The 16714-nt window shown below is 37.2% G+C and overlaps 1 long non-coding RNA gene across 1 annotated transcript in view; it reads right to left on the bottom strand.

The window, feature by feature from the left end:
• The window catches only part of LOC135296273 (uncharacterized), a 200414-nt gene that overhangs the window by 30667 nt on the left and 153033 nt on the right, over positions 1-16714 (bottom strand). The window lies entirely within an intron of this gene.

The following is a 16714-nucleotide window of genomic DNA, read 5'->3' as shown; positions in this document are numbered from 1 at the left end:
ACATACTATATCAGACATTTCAAAAAATATGCATATGGTATGAGAAGAGGTTCCATATGGAGTTAGGCACAAGGTTTTTCCTTGGCATTCTTCTTTAAATATCAAATGAATAGTCTATTTCTAACACAGGAATTATCTGGTGTGGGGAAAAAAATTTGTTAACTTTTTTTCCCCCTATACACTGCAATATTTTCATGCTTTTAATGTAAAAGTTCTTAGAAGATTAATGTTTAAAAAATTTCATTACCTTTTCTGCTTTACTGTTAGAGGGGAACTGCTTGATCTTAAGAACAGACTCACTTCTATTGTTAGTTTTATCTTTAATGGCCCTAAAAGTAATTAAATTTGTTGAGATTTACAACATGGCAAAACAATTTACTCAAGTGAGTGTGTTCAAAAGTATTAAATCTGTCATATCATGAGGAAGTTTGGTGGTGAGTGTCATCATGGACATACAATATATGTTTGCCTTTTTGGCTGCTGTTGTCCTTCAAATGTTTTGTACCTCAATTCAGCTGAGCTTTGTTTCCCCAAACATATTTTTCTGCTGTTCTTTAGATTTTGTGTTGCTTTTCCACTTGATCATTGGTGCAGGTTTCTGTCTTGTGGGTTTTTTATTTCTCTTAATGAGCACCCTCTCACACTCCAAGTACACTTGTTACTCCATTTTATCTCATGCTTACTGACCTTGCTTTTGTCTTTGTTTCTTTCTTCTTTGTAGCTGGCAATTGAAATGGCACCACAGCTCTGCAGAGGCCAGGAGCACCCCTGGACACAGACACTGCTGATTGTGTGACCACCTCCTGCAGACACAGGTGGGTGTGGTTCAGTAACACTTGTGTGTTTTTCCACACAGAAATCAAGCAATACTTAGCTTATGCAGGGACACTCTGGACCATATAGTATTTATGAGACTGGCAGTCCTAACAAGCTCTTTAAAAGTGTTCTAATATCATGTAGATGTGGTGCTTAGGGACCTGGTTTAGTGGTGTGTTTGGTGATGATTGGACTCTATGGTCTTAAAAGCCTTTTTCAACCTAGATAATTCCATGATTCTTTAAATCAAGTAATGTCTGCAGGTGTTGAAAGCTCATGCTGGCCAGTGGAATTAAATTTCCTGTGAAGAAAGGTTTGCCTTTTGCTTCTTAAGTTCCATCTTTTCACCTCACATCCTCACATCTGTCATTGTGACAGAGTCACCAAAAATTATTTAATAGCCAAACGACAAAATAGCCAATTTGCAAAAAATTTCTGTGCCGTCCTTTATCTTCAGGTTTCTACTATTTTAGATAAAGTTTCTACCTCTTTTTAAGAGCGTTTTGAACATCTCACAGGGATATGTTTTGTTAAAGTGTGAAACAAATTGCAATAACAAATCTCAAAACAGAGGCTACCCACTTCCAGAGGCCCCTCCAGCGCAAAGGCCAGCTCCTGCAGACATTGGGCTTTGTGCTGAGGGCTGTCAGAAAGATAAATACAGGATTTGTCCTTTGTTAAGTGGAGGGTGTCCAAGGGAAAAAGTAGAGATGTCAGCCTTAGCAAGGCAGTCCTATGATCCCTTTTGCCAGTGAACTAATGCATGATTATGTTATTTGTAGTCATACTACTTCACATTATTTATACTTAGGAACACAAACAAAGGAATTCACAATAGAAAAGAGCTAATGTTGTCATCCAGGATTTAGTATAGTGGAAGCATATCCAAATATCTTTGCTATTTTAGATACTCTAGGCTATGAAGCAATGGCTCTCTTCTTTCTTTATGATTCAAAAATTCCTCTGCATCGGGTTATAAAAAAAGAACAGTAAAGAAAGAAAAAATAGATTGAATATTGGGGGTCTTAATTTGTTACTGAGTGATAAATAGCTTTTATAGGAAAATAGTGAAAGCATTCTGTGCAAGGAATGTTCTGTACAACATTATGCCAAGGAAAACAGCATTTACTTTAGGGCGTGTTTGTATTAAAAATCTTCTTTTACAACTGTATATCTTTTCATTCATCAATGCAAATCATCCTTGAGGTACTTACAGCACTTTTTTGCGCAGAAGATTAGAGTACACTTCCTATATAACAACACAATACAACAGAACAAAGGCACTGATCAAATAACCATTGACATCCACCAAGTATTAGATGATTCACAGAAGATCTGTCCCAGATGAAGAAGGAAAGCATAATTATCTGATCCTCTGCATGATCTGCTACATGTGTGACTAAAGTGAACACAATAAATATTTCTTTCTCTTTTTTATTTTTGTTTCTTCTTTGCATTACCAAAACTGTTAAAGTATTATATCTCAAAAATACCATACCTCAATAATACCATGGAATAACAGGAAAAGTTCCTAGCAGTTCTTTGAAAGTTCCCAGAAATTCTTTGTGATTACTATGATCATTTTCCTCTTTCTCTTGTTTCTTCCCTTCTACTGTACCTATTAATTGTATAATTTAAATGTGTGCTCTCAATAGTGCAAAATTAATTAAACTCCTGAATTTAATTTGATATACCAATATATACATTACAGACAGCAATCTTCAAATCTTTTTTCAGGTGTTTTATTTCTACTGACAATGTGGTTTTACCACTGACATGTGAGAAAGTGAAATTTACAGCTGAACTCTGTGTTTCTGACCCACATGAAACAGTAAAATATAATAGCTTTGTCAGATAACTGGTTTGTCATCATTGTTATTCATGGCTGGAAACCTTGTTGACACACTGACTAGAAAGTTATATGGAAAAAAAAACTATGAGGGTAGAGGAATCAGAGTCATTTTAGTGAGCTGCAAAACCTTATTCAAATGCTGACTATAGAAGTGCATGCAACTTCAGTGCAGAGCCACAAATTCATTGCAATATTCTTTCTAATTTCTTGGAATCAGAGTAGTTCAGCCATTTCACACTGAGCACAGTATGGAATTCTTAAAAATAAGTTCTTCTGAACCTGAAATACACCTGCATATAGACCTATATATACACCTGACTGTATGTAGGTGTGTATATATGTATGTTGTAATCCCTTCAAATCTTTCAATTGGAGCACAGAAAGCTTAGGTATAGGCAAACTAATATGATGAAAAGATTTTTGGTGCTGTAGAGGCATATTCTGCTTTTCTCTTCAGATGTATTCCTCCATAATATCAGTAACACTTGCATTTGAAAGCTGGTTTTGATTCCCAGCTGCAGTTCTCTGCTTTGCTAGCTCAGCTGATTTTAAGCACCAGGAAACTAAGAAGGTGCTATAAACCTCATGACGCTTCCCTCAATAACTTTTCTCATCAGCACATTCTTTAGCTGTTTTTATTGCATTGCTCTCAAACTGAAGTGGTACTGTAGGTCAGCTGTGATACACAGAAGGAACTGCTTTCACTGGATTATGTACAGAAGACTGAAATAAGGAAAATTTTAAAGAGGAGATGTACAGAGTTCCCTAGGACAAGTCATAGTTAGTTATTCAGGGAAATTCCACCAAAATATTAGGAAGTCCTTTGTAGTTTTCATTTGAGAGACTATATTCAGGAGGCAGAGTACTGGAAGTTCTAGCAATTTTTTGTTTTTACTATTATTCTTACTGAAGTGAATCTTGGAATTGCAATTCTGTATCACCCATACAAACAGTCATAACCTCTACCTTATTAGGAGTCCAAGTTCTAAAAATTATAAGCTTCTTTAGTTCTGCTCCAAGGCTAGTTGCTTACTTCAGGGGGACTAGCATTCTCAGTTTGTCCAATTTTTATTTGCATTAACTTGTCAAATGTTCTGCTTCCACAAGTGAAAATTCTGAAACTTGTTTCTTCTTGTGTTAACATCCAGGCCCCCTTCTCATATTGCCAGCATTAATAGAAAAGTAGAAATAAAACTCTGAAATATTCATATGCTTCACTAAACAGGAATGGACTTAAGTATCTGTATAAATACTCCAATGACTTAAAACCATAAAATATTCTCTGATTTTATCAACTGTTTCTAGTGCTAGCAAACAAAATTAATTTTTCAGAGAGCTCAGAAAATATTTTCCATCACTAAATTTAGCCATCATGCCTCTTAACTACCTTTGTTCAAAAGAAAGCCACAACTCTGACTCTGGACTTGCTATTAGCTGTGTGTGGTCAGTCTGCTCTACCACATAGGTCCTCTTAGCTACAGTTCTTTCTTGCTCCCTGACTTCCTGTTTTGCAGTAGGCAAAAGGACTGTGTATCTCTTGTACGATTTTTATTTTCTCATGCTCTGAAGGGGAAGTGTTCTGGCAGGATTTGAGTTTTAGGATTAGGGAAGATATTACATAATTACACTAGAAAAGGCAGAGTGGAACAGGAGACTGAACAGGAAGAATTTCCTGAGGAACTACTGACATTCTTTTGACCCTGCAAGAGCTCTAGGTCTGCTTGAAACAAGAAAGCTCTGAGATGAGCTTTATCCCATTTGCAATGCACTGTCCATAGCAAAAGAGCAGAAGTTGTAATCAAAGAATATTTTGGGTTGGAAGGTACCTTAAAGACCATCTCATTGCAATCCCTGTGCCATGGCTGGACACAATTTCCACTAGACCAGGTTTTCAGAGCCCCATTCAATCTGGCTTTGAACACTTTCAGGGATAGCACAGCCAAGACTTCTCTGAGTAACTTGCTCCTGTGCCTCACTGGCCTCACAATAAAGAATTTCTTTTTAATAACTAAACTAAACCTGCCCTCTTTCAGTTTAAAGCTGTTCCCCCTTGTCTGTCACTACATGCTCTCATAAAAAGTCCATCTCCATCTTTCTTGCAGTCCCCTTTTAGAGGGACTGGATCAATCTGGAGTGATCCAACACTGGATCAATCATGTATTTCTTCACAGAGAGCATAAAAGAAGTTTGAGCTTGACCTGAAATACCATGGGTATAAATACCATCTGTTGGCTTGGTGGTTCCCAGGCAGCCAACGTGGCTGTGATGTGCTCCATTCTTCTCTATTAGTTGGAGTTTCCTAAGTGCAGTAGGCATCATGCTCAGGTGTATCACACAGCTGCAGTCTAGCCAAGGGGGGATGAAGGTGTCAGTGGTAATAGGGGCCAGAGCATCACCACAGAATGCAGCACAGTCTCTGGGGCAACTGCAGATGGTGTGAAACATTACTCACAAATGGTGAGATGTGAGATCTTCGCAAAGGGTTCAAGAGAATGAAGCCTTTGATCAGATCTGCCAGCTTTGGTCACCAGTTAGTCCAACTAATAGGAAGAGTTTTACTGTCCTCTTCCACAGATTTCCAAATCCAACCCCAGTGAGCAATGTGGAAAACATTGACATAATTGTTTAAAATAACCCACTTAATATTAGAGGCCACTAGCACAAAAATCAAATTCAGAAGTTTCCAAAAGTGCAATTATAATTATACTTAGTTAACTTGCTTGTGGTTTTGATTCATGTCCTGGTTTTGATGCCTTGGTTTTTAAAGAAAATTAATATCTCTGCTCTGGGGAGGCTCTGACCACATCTCTGTGACTCTTCTTTAGGCAGTGGAGAATTTCAGGCCCATTTCATTCTACCTGGTTCTGCTCTCAAGCTATGTTTTCCAGCACATCAAATATTTACAAGGCACTCTGAGTTCATTTAGACTTGCCAGTAGCTCTCATGAACTGGGGGAACCACTGTGGCTGAAATTTTCAATGTTTGAAATGTCTCAAGCACATTTCTTCTGCTTTTCAAGATTCTATTGTAATCTCTTGGCCTGTGATGTTTTGCACCATGTTTCCATCACTTCAGGAATGCAAGGGGAGAAAAAGGCTTTGAAGAAACCAGAGATATGTGGAGTTTTTTTCCAAAGGACACATTTTAATGAGGTTACTTGAAACGCATAATTCACAAATCAGCGTGCCAGTATACAGAAATGTGCATCTCCACAGCTGTTACAGTTTGCTTTATTTTGGCTACTCCTTTGATATGTTCAATATTAATAATGAGCCTGATGAAATACTAGGAAAAACAGCACACATAATCCACATAACTCTATTTGGAGACACACAGAATTTATTATAGCCCACAGAGGGGCTTTTCAAAGAAATGTGAAAATAGCAGAAGTCGGTAGAATTTAAATGTTTCCACCTTGCAGTGGAAACAAAAGGTTAAAGTTTCACCCAAACCTGAATTTCCCAAGGTGCACCAGAGTTAAGAAAACATTTCTGTAATGTTTCTCCTAGCCACTGTTTTTCCTCTAAAAAATAACCATTTGTAATAATAAATGGACCAGGAACTCATCAATGCATTCAGGGTCAAGATGAATCTGATTTCCACGGAGCTCAAACAAAGAATGTAAGCCAGCTGGAAAAGCAAGTTAAGAAAATATTTTTAATGGCAAATTGAGATGATCTAATGCTTCCATTGTTGTACCCTGGAATTACTGGACCTGCTTCCAACCTCTCCTTCTCTCTGAGAATGTCTCTAACACGGTTGGAGACAAAGATGTCCTACACAGTCTGTTTGCATACAGTGGAGATTAACAAGACTAACAAGACTCCTGTATTGAAGTTAGTAAGAGTTAGTAATAGTGAAGAAATTACTACAGAGGATATTTATAGTAGTGGATCTCTGCTGCCTGGTGAAAGTAATTCTACTTGCCAGAGTCTGCATTTAGATACCTTTGAAAGTAGCCATAGGACATGGGTGTATTTCTGCTAAACCTTTAATGCAGTAGAGTTCAAACAAAAACCACTTGAAAGGCAAAGACTACAGTCTGTAACATCCCTCAGCTGATGGCAATAATCGTTTTTTAATATTTTTCTAGTGGTTAGAGCCTTCTGTCATGCATAGATGTTACTAATTTTCTAAATTATGTTTAGACATATTTACAGCTCTCACACCAATGACAGACAGTGAAGCCATGTTCTCCTTTTTCTCACTAAACAGTCAAAACAAAAATCTCACAACTTTCCTGACTTTCAGGGTTGCGGGATTTTTCACTAACATAGAGCTATTGCATTGAAGTGTAACTCAGATGAGCCTTTGCTTTGAACTATAGAATCACACAATAGTTTGGGTTGGAAGGGACTTAGAGATGATCTAGTTCTGACCTCCCTGCCATGGGCAGGGACACCTTTCAGCAGACCAAGTTACTCAGGGCTCCCTACAGCCTGCCCTGGAGCAACTGGTGAACACTTACTCACTGGTAGTTTGAATGCCTCACTGAAAATAGCTGGGGGGTTTTCAACTCACTATAGAAAGTCTCTAGGGAACTGTATTTATAACCTTGTCATGAAACATACTTGACAGTCCAGCCCTATGTGCACCTGTTCACATTTTTTATTTTAGCTATCTCCTCCATTTTGCAATATTTGCAAGTATTTGACTGTGCTATGACAGTTTCATTTTACTGAAAACAGTATTTTCTTTATTTTTATTTGACTTAACACCAGTGGGAAAAAAGTCTCCAAAAAGAACTTATTGTGTGCCATCATGCAATTTTGAAATTCCAATAGGAAATGGTAAGTTATTTCCATAGTTACACCATCTATAGCAATACAAATTTGGACTCTCAGGTTCTGTAGTTTTAACCATTCTTCCTTCTTCCTTTTGCCATGTCAGGTCTAATCCTTCTGATCTTTGGTCACAAGGTATGTTCATGTTAACAAAAACAGAAAAAAACTTATTATACCTTGGCTAAGACAGCAGCTAAGTCAACATCCCAGGGCTTTTACAATTGAAGGTAGCTGGCTGGTTTCAGTTCTAAGTGCTTGAACTTTTGTTGCCAGTAAGGTGGAAAAGCTAGGTTACCTGCCTCAGCTGTTATTTTAAGCCTAACTACCACATTACAATCTCTGCTAGGATGTAACTGCTATAAAAACAAACACAGCTCCAAAAGAAATATTGTTGAGATAGATATGTTTTAAGTTCTACAACCTTTACAAAAGTCAGTAGTAATATTGCAATCACACAAATGGTCTTTCATGTTCCTCTGATTTAAGGGTACTCCCAGCCAATATTTTTAACTAAGGCTTTTATTGAAAAAGTAATAGTAGGGTGTGCAAGACCCATATTCAGGGCCCCTGTTTTCAGATCCCTAAATATTGCCACTGCTGTGTCTGAGTTCAGAAGAATACCTTGTAAGCTTGTATTCATCCGGTGCTTTTTGCTCAGTCAGAGAAAACACAGACTTTCTAACCTTTCCTCTTTAACGCCCCCAGAGGTGTAATACATCTGTATGCACTGATAAGTTGCTGCAGTCTTTAAAGAAACCAGACAGGTAGCAAAACCAGACTTGAGACCCATACCTTTTAATTTAAAACTTTATTTTCCATATATAAAAGTACCTAAACACTCCAAGAACCCTGTCCTCACTGGGCTTAGATCAAAATTTTGAATGCTGACAAACAAATTTCAGAATTTAATACTATGAATAAACAAATGTCCCAAGGCAAATGAAAATACATATACCTTCTGGAAAATGGCCCCACTCCAAGGTCCTTAGCATGTCCTGGACAATGGCAGGGAAGAAAGCTGGAATAAAGGGGTTAAGGTAGTCAACTTAGACACAGAGAAGGCAATGAAAGAGCCTGTGCACAGGAATGCAGAGGGTCTTTATCTTTCAATGAAGTGTAGCAAAGAAGCTGCAAACTGGGAGCTATTAGAACAATACAACATCAGTGTAGGTCAGAAAAGAGTGAAAATTGTTAAAATTATTTAACATTATTGGTTTACTACCATCACATCCTTGTATAATCAGGATTAGTTGTTTGGACTACTCTTGTCCCTGGGACAAATACTTTTAATTTAAGGTTTCTGTTCAGAGTTGAGGGAGTGACCTTTTCCTTCATTTTCAAAAAAGAAAGCTATTGTGCTTTTTCTTATGATTTTCCTATTACAAACAATTACCTTAATCTATGAAGACCACTTCTTTGCAAGCTATCCTCCCAAGAAAAAAAATCACTGTTGTATAAGACAAATCATGGGAGAACTAGACTGCAGTTTAAACTATGACAGACCATGTCATATTTAAATAGACCATTAATGTGAAAAAGGTTTATTAAAAAACAAAAACCCACACACAAACAACAATGTAAGTATTTAAGTGGCTTGAAACAATTTCTTTCAACATTTTTGGCAAACACATAAGGAAGGAACAGATGTGAGAAAATGCTATTCCAAGGCACTGGCATGGGCTCATGGACCATAACACTGAAGAAACTGCACATCTCTCATATTTAGACTTGCAGCACAGAGTGTTGTGTGAAAGGCACCACCTTTCAACCAGTTTTCTTTCCACAGTGAGTTGGGTTTTCATGTAGTTATTTCACCTAAGAAGAATTTATTTTCCCTGCTGGTGTATTTATTAATAGACATCTAAAATACATACAGGCAGTCAAGATGCTGCTCTCAGTTTACTGATGTTGATATTAAGGCACACATAAGGACTGTTAAATCCTTAGAAAGTTCAAAGAATGGAAAAAAAAAATAGCATAGCAAAATGCATGGCTAACAGACAATGCTATAGGTACAGACCAGCACTGGGGCAATAAATCACAAGTGAAAGAACAATGAAAACATTGTATTCCAATTATTTTGAAACACATTTCAAAATGTGTTTTGCATTTTACACACACACAAAAATCTGCACTTTTAGAAACTGAATATTATACTACAGTTACTAATTGGTCAAAACAATTGTGCTATTTTTACATGATTGCCTATATAATGTTAAAATTTTGAAAAAAACTTGATCATCACAATTTATCTGCATCTTACATTTCTAACTGCTGTAGATGAATAGCAGTTACTGGACCAACACTCTTATGCAAATGACCATAGAAGCACAATTGATAAAAGAAGCATAGACCGAATGGTTTTATTGCTAAGACTATACTAGACTTAGAAATTTATCAAGTAGGGAAGATCGTGGAGCAGATCATAAAAAGTGCCATCATCCAGCATGTGCAGGACAACCAGAGGATCAGGCTCAGCCAGCCCAGGTTCAGGAAAGATGGGTCCTGCATGACCAGCCTGGTCTTCTATGATAAGATGACCTGCATGAGGGAGAGACTCTGGTTGTAATCTACCTGGACTTCAGTAAAGCCATTGAGAACATTTCCCATAGGATTCTCCTGTAGAAACTGACTGCCAGTTTTACTCTCAATAACCCAGTTTTCTAGTGTCAGAAAACCTTGAAGTTAAAAGCTGAAGGGGTGGAATATGGTAATACATGTACCTTAATTATCTTTCCTGTTGATATGGGATTTATCTCACCTATTGTAGACATCTATAGCAGCAACAGTGATCCTAGGTTATAAAGCCTATAGTTGCAGGCCTTTTTAAATGCAAATCATTTCACCCTCAGCTGGACATGTAAAATTGTCTTTGTTCAGCTTGACCAACAATTAGAAAGCAAATGCAATAGGCTACTACATGTGAAATTCCATTTTAATTGTTCCTCATACTTCCTTTGAGATGCCTTGTCAAATCTAAGCATGGAGTTGACACTAGCAAGCACTTCTCATTAGCACTAGTCTCTTGCATACCATTAAATGCCATAAACTTAAAACTGACTGTGGATTTATTATGCCTGTACAGACATTGGAAAAAATAATGTTAACAATGGCAACAGTTCATGTCATAAAAATTTTGGAATTGTAGATAAAAATATTAATTTATACTGTTCCTTCCCAAAGAGCAATTTGCTTTCAATGAGATGATACTTCATGACTAAAAACTTATCATTTTTAATACTTCTGGGTTGCTGTAATTGAGAAATCTCTTACTTCAAGCAACTCAGATGCATATCAGAAAAGAATTTATGACAGACAAAATCTCCTGAATGTAGGTTTCAGGCAAAAGTGAGTATTAATCATGGGAATGATCAACTGTTTATTTTTCTTTTAATTTAATTATTTCTTTTGGGCAGGGAAGTCTAAGACATTGTTCTGGGGATGAGTTGTTCCAGATCAAGCTTCAAAGGCAGTTTTGGAAATAACAGTGAAAAATTAAGCTAAGTTGATATTTAACAGGCAAAGTAGACAGACAGTCTAACTGTTTGCATGTGTTCTCTAGGTAATCATTAGTAAGAGATGTTATTTTATCACTGTAATCTTAATTTATTTAGAATTTATTATAACAAAACCATGACAAGAATTAGGTCTGAGTCATGAATTAAAGTAAATGTATTCACTGAAAGACATTCAGCTGCTTTCATTTGCCACTCTGTTGGTCATCTGTGTAACAGCACTCATGTTTTTATTCTGCTTTATAAATAAATAAATCCCACATTAACATAAAGGTGATGAGGTAATTTAATAGCCTAATCTGTTTGTATTTAGGGAAGCAAGCGATAGCTCTGTCACTGTCTTTTTCAAGATGTGAGAAGTAAAATCCTTGCACTGAGGTCAGTGAGAGTTGGGCCAGGATCTTATCTCCTTGCTTAAATAACTTTTTAATGAATTTCCTGCCCTATGAACAGGCTGATTAATATAGATGGTTTCAATACTAGTTAAAGGACAGGACAAGTGACTGCAGCATGGAAAGCCCAAGATATCTATGACAAGAAAATAAGTTAATAACTCTTGCATAGTTCTCTTGTATCTGCTCAGCAATTCTCAGGCCTGATGTCTGCAATCTCACTTTCCTTCTATTTTCAGTTCATAAAACAGGTCAAGAGGTATCCAAAGTGGGACAGAGGCCCATGAAGCACATGAAATTTTTTTGAAAATCACTTTTTCTTTTTATTGCACTAATCTTTCTGCCAACTCTTGTATATAAAGGTAAGGGCAAACCAGACTATGAAGTTGCAGAGGAGCCAAGTGGTTTTGCATTTGAGATTGTAGACAAACCTTAAAATTGTATGCATTTACTTAACTAGAAAAATAAGAATTAAAATTATATAGAACTAATATTGTCATAATCTAGTTTAGGTATAATTTTTTGTCCCAGGATATCTTCATGAGTCTGAACTTTTTCAGTAGTCTCATAAATTTACTGCATGGGTCTCTAGGTCATCTCCTGCTACCATGCCTGGTTGTGAGATGGCACCAAGACACAAGCTGAATTGAAAAAAAAGGATTGAAAAGAAAAGAATGTTCCTAAGGTCCAGCACACAAAGGGCTTGGACTAGATATTTTCAAATGTTCCTTCTAATACAAACTGTTGTATGACTGATTCTGTTTTCTAATCACTATGATCCAAGAGCCCAAGAAAACAAACCAGAATTACTCCAAATTAAATGTCTCTCAAGTGTGCATAGAGTCAGCAGCAGGACTTCAGTATCCCTGATTTCCTTCTACAAATGAACTCATATTCATTGTTCAGTTGGTGTGGCTTGTTAGGCATGGCAGGACTAGACTCAGGTGTAGCACAGAAGCACATTCATAAAAATCTGTGGGACAGCAGCTGAGACAAACATTCCTGCCAGGTATCGCTGTTGATTGGCAGATTACACAAGACCTTGTTGCACGTTGTTCAGGTTACTTTCAATTCTCTGAGTTAGTATTTTTCCATACACAAGGATCACTACACATCGAACACATACAACCAGGAATATTTTAGTTAGGGTTTTTATTTATGGAGGTAGATCAAACTTTTTTTTTAATTGAATCAAATAGAACTTTCTTCTGTTGCTAACCTAGGGTCATGGGATGTCATATCATCATTATTCAGAGTTTATTAATATTCTTTAATGTTTTCATACTATCATCTGACTTGGTTGCAGCTTCCTGGATAACTTCCTGTATGGCTGAATGAGAAACAAACCCTGCAAGTTTCACACTCACAAGACTCAATTCTGCTATGTTAAAGCCAAGATCAGCATATTTGAAAACTCTCCTGCAGAAGCAAACAAACCAAACTCCAAAGTAGAAATGAAAGTTTACTTATGTAAATTCATAAATAAACAAGAGGAAATCAGGCAGCAGAAGTGAGTGATCCTTCTTTCCTTGGCATGTTGGTTGTTTTTTTCTACTTCTGTTTTTCATTCTGGCATAACACTGCCCTTGCCCAAACTGTTAAAGTCACCTGGGTATAAAACGTCAGACTGAAATGCAGAGGGAGAATGAAGACCTCAACCACACTTAGTAGCTTGAGAGACATCTTTGTGGAAATACATACATGCTATCCTGCAACCAGCTAATATTCATGTCCTTTATCTCCAGCTTTTGTTTCTTCTGTTGAGAAATTCTGAGAGGCAAAGCTCAGGTTTTGGACCATCAGCAAAGTGCTTGGGACAGTCTTCCACTATCTTGTTTTCTGATTTGCTTTTGTAGAAGCCCTTTAATTGTTCTGATGGAAGGACTATAATTGGTAACCAATCTGAAAAATGACTAGCTGAGTAGCCTCTTCAAAAATCATGTTGTTTTTATGGATATTCCATTATTTCAGCTGAAATCAGGCATTGTTCTTCTTTCCAAATATCAACCAGGATCTGAGTGTACTCTAGCCAGCTGGCTGCATATTAAATCACGTGGTTGGACTGGCAGTTTGAAGCAATCCACAAGGAAAATATGGGGAGCTAAATGCTGGATAGGAAACTAAACAGCACTGCTATAATCTGGCCTATGCCCTGAAGCAGTTTGGCTCACAGAGAGGAGACAGTGTGTGAGAGGAACCTGATACCACCGGCAGTCACAGATACAGGACTGACTTCAACTAGTCATGTATTTTCCTAAAATCCAGATGAGCATCAGTGCACCACATGTCATCTTTCAGGTCACACTTGTCCCAGACAAGAGCTGTTTACCAAGAATGAGTAAAAAGTTGACACAGCAGGGGAGCATACACATGAATCCTCAGGGCATGCAGCATTACTGGTAACCTCTTCATGGAAAATCTGGCTTAGAGATGTTATGAAAACAAAACAAATATTAGCAGCAATTAGGGGACTTAGAGAGAGAATTATTCACACCAACACAGCTATCTCTCAGGACTCATATAAGACAGTCATAAACCCTGCTCACTACAGCCAAATCAATAGAACGACAACTGAAACTGGGAGCACAACAGGCAAGGGATCAAGCTGGAAAAACCGGCACAGCAGGAGACAAAGTTGGAGAACACAGACCAGAAGGTTCCATGTATCATCACAAACTAGGGTGTGACATCTGTGTCATTCAGCAGCAGGTCTCATGCCCTTGTAATTGTTTGTCCCATACAGCCACCCTTGCAAGCCCCACAGTGGCTGTTAGCAAGTTATGGTGGTGAGTTCAGCTACTTTCTGGCAGGGAAGGGACTGGATCTCACCAGGACTTTATTTACTGTGGTAAATCCTGGGTGACACATTGGGTAGCTTTGCTTACTAGTTATCACTGTCTGAAAGTGGCATGACTTGACACAAGTGGGTACAATAGTAACAGAATGAATGAGGCTTTTGTAAATTTTGAAAACTAATAATTAGGGGAAGAAATTTAAGTTGTATAAAAGATAAAGAAAATTTATATAAGTTGTATGATAGCCTTTGGCCTATTGTATAACTTCTACATACTAGTATATTCAGTTTAGGATACAACATTTTTATGGCATTTCTATACTGATCTACCCTACATCTTCATCTTCAAGAATATGTTAGATGTCAGAAACCAGTTCAGACCATCAAGCAGCTGGGAGTTTCTCAGATCTATGTAGAATTGCATCTGAAGATTCAAAGCTGTAGCATAGTTCAGCTTTGCTATATCATATCATGAGAGATGTGAAATTTGCCTGCCATTTCTACTGAAAGCCATTTAGAAATTTTTGTTTAGTTGTGTAATAAAAAGATGCAAATATTTTCCCTTTCAGTCTGTTAACCAAAGTACATTTGGAAATTGAGACTACTCAGTGTGCATGCTCTGCAAACACACCATTCTGGATCAAACTCAGCACTTGTTATTTTAGGATTGATGGCAGTCATTCCCAAACCCCCCTCCAGGGCTGCATCTTGTACTAGCTTGGGAAGGAGACAATTCCTGCTGTGAAGGACTTAGCAAATGAATACAAATAAATGAGGTTAAAAGTCCAACTTCTTAGTTTCATGTGTCACAAGTTTTGTCTCTTTTCCTTGTTTTGCCCTGATTGTTTGGAAGAAAAAAGAGACGGATTAATCAAAGAAGCTACATATGCACCAGTAAAGAAGAAAAGAAGAAGGAAGAAGAAAAGCCTCCTACTGGCCTAGTCAAGACAGTTCCTGAACTGTCTTCACATGCCAGAACCGTGCCCGAAAGACTTATCTGAGAGAAGGCAAATACTAAATCACACAGCTTTTTCCATACTCCCAAGACGTTCAAAGTATCTGATGTCAAACCATGAATTTCAAAACTCTGATATATGTCAGCTGTGCAATATGAAAGATAAAAAACTTAGAATTTCAAATTAAGAATGTTTTTCAGTGATGAGACATTAAAAATACTCCTGCTGAGCTGGTGCTTGAGAAGCCATAAATACTCTACTCACTCAGAAGTGGCATAACCTTTTCTATTACAACAGATCTACATTTTAATGTTCATTAATAGCCTGACCATCCTGCAATTTGAGGGGGTTTATCTGTCTCTCTAGACCATTATCTTGGGAAATCAACAGTAAAACTAATTAATTATGCTTAATTACTTCTTCTGTTCAGTCTTAACATTACTTTTGTTTCATTATTGACTTTCCAAAATGTCTTAGACTTAAAAGGACTGTTACAAAGTTTTAAAAACTAAAAGTAGCAAGCTGGGACAGTCTTCTAAGGAAGCAGATTCACCATATCTAAACTTAGTTTTCTTAGATTTCTTCTTCATTTGGTATGATGATTATTGCTCTCCTTGGTATCAGCTTGCCAATAACATTTTGGGCCAGTGGAACCTCTGACATGGAAAGAAGGTGTTTACCATACCCTTAATGTATCCTAATTTTTTGTTTTCAGAACATGGAGTAAAAGCTGGTATCCTATTTTAATACAAACTGTCAGTCTCATGAGATAAAGCTCTAATGAGAGAAGAATTTGGGAAAAGGCCCATCAGTACTTACAGGTTAAGGAGTAGTATTTTAAGTGCCAGTACAATATATGTCCATTTTTTTCCAGTGATGGGTTCCTCTGTCTAAATGGCAAATCATCAGCCATCAGTCATGATGATATTTACTGGTGAATATATTCTCTTTCCACCAGACTTTAACTTTTAACTGAATTCAGACTTGTATTGCAAGTAGTGCTACTGATTTCCCGATCAGCTGCTACTGACTGTGGGGTTTTAAATCTATAGAAAAAAAAATTAAACACATATCCAATAAGCAAGCAAATAATATACTTACCTGATCTATGGTTTGACAACACAGATCAATATTTGAGTAAGGGTTATGGAGAAAAACTGAAGTACAGTTTTCTCTTGTAGACTTGAGACTCTCAAGGATCTCAGATTTCTTAATGTGTAGCCCTAAAGTTATCAGTCAACATAGACGTGATAGAACCTTTCAGTCTTGTGTCATTATTAAGAAAGATTGAGGGAAGACCTTTGTCAACTCCTTTTCCTCCCTTAGCATAGAACATAGAACAGAACACATTTACCACTGAAAAAATGCTTCATGTTCCCAAAGCCATTGACAACAAAAAACCAAAATAGCAATGTGCAGGTAATACTTGGATCTGCTCTGTGGATTTTGTCTATGAACAGAGCAAGAGAAAGAAACAAAAAAAACCCCAGACAGGCATGTTGAACTAATTTGTGTTTATTGCTCCATCCATGTCACCCTTCCATCACTGAGGATGTTGTAGTTACTTTACAGTAACTATGCAGTGCTGGTGGTTCTGTACGTGTT

This window comes from Passer domesticus, chromosome 3 (assembly GCF_036417665.1).
Source record: "Passer domesticus isolate bPasDom1 chromosome 3, bPasDom1.hap1, whole genome shotgun sequence".
In the NCBI taxonomy this organism is placed as follows: Eukaryota; Metazoa; Chordata; class Aves; order Passeriformes; family Passeridae; genus Passer; species Passer domesticus.
Note: the sequence above shows the minus strand (reverse complement) of the source record. Positions and strands in the feature narration are given on the sequence as shown.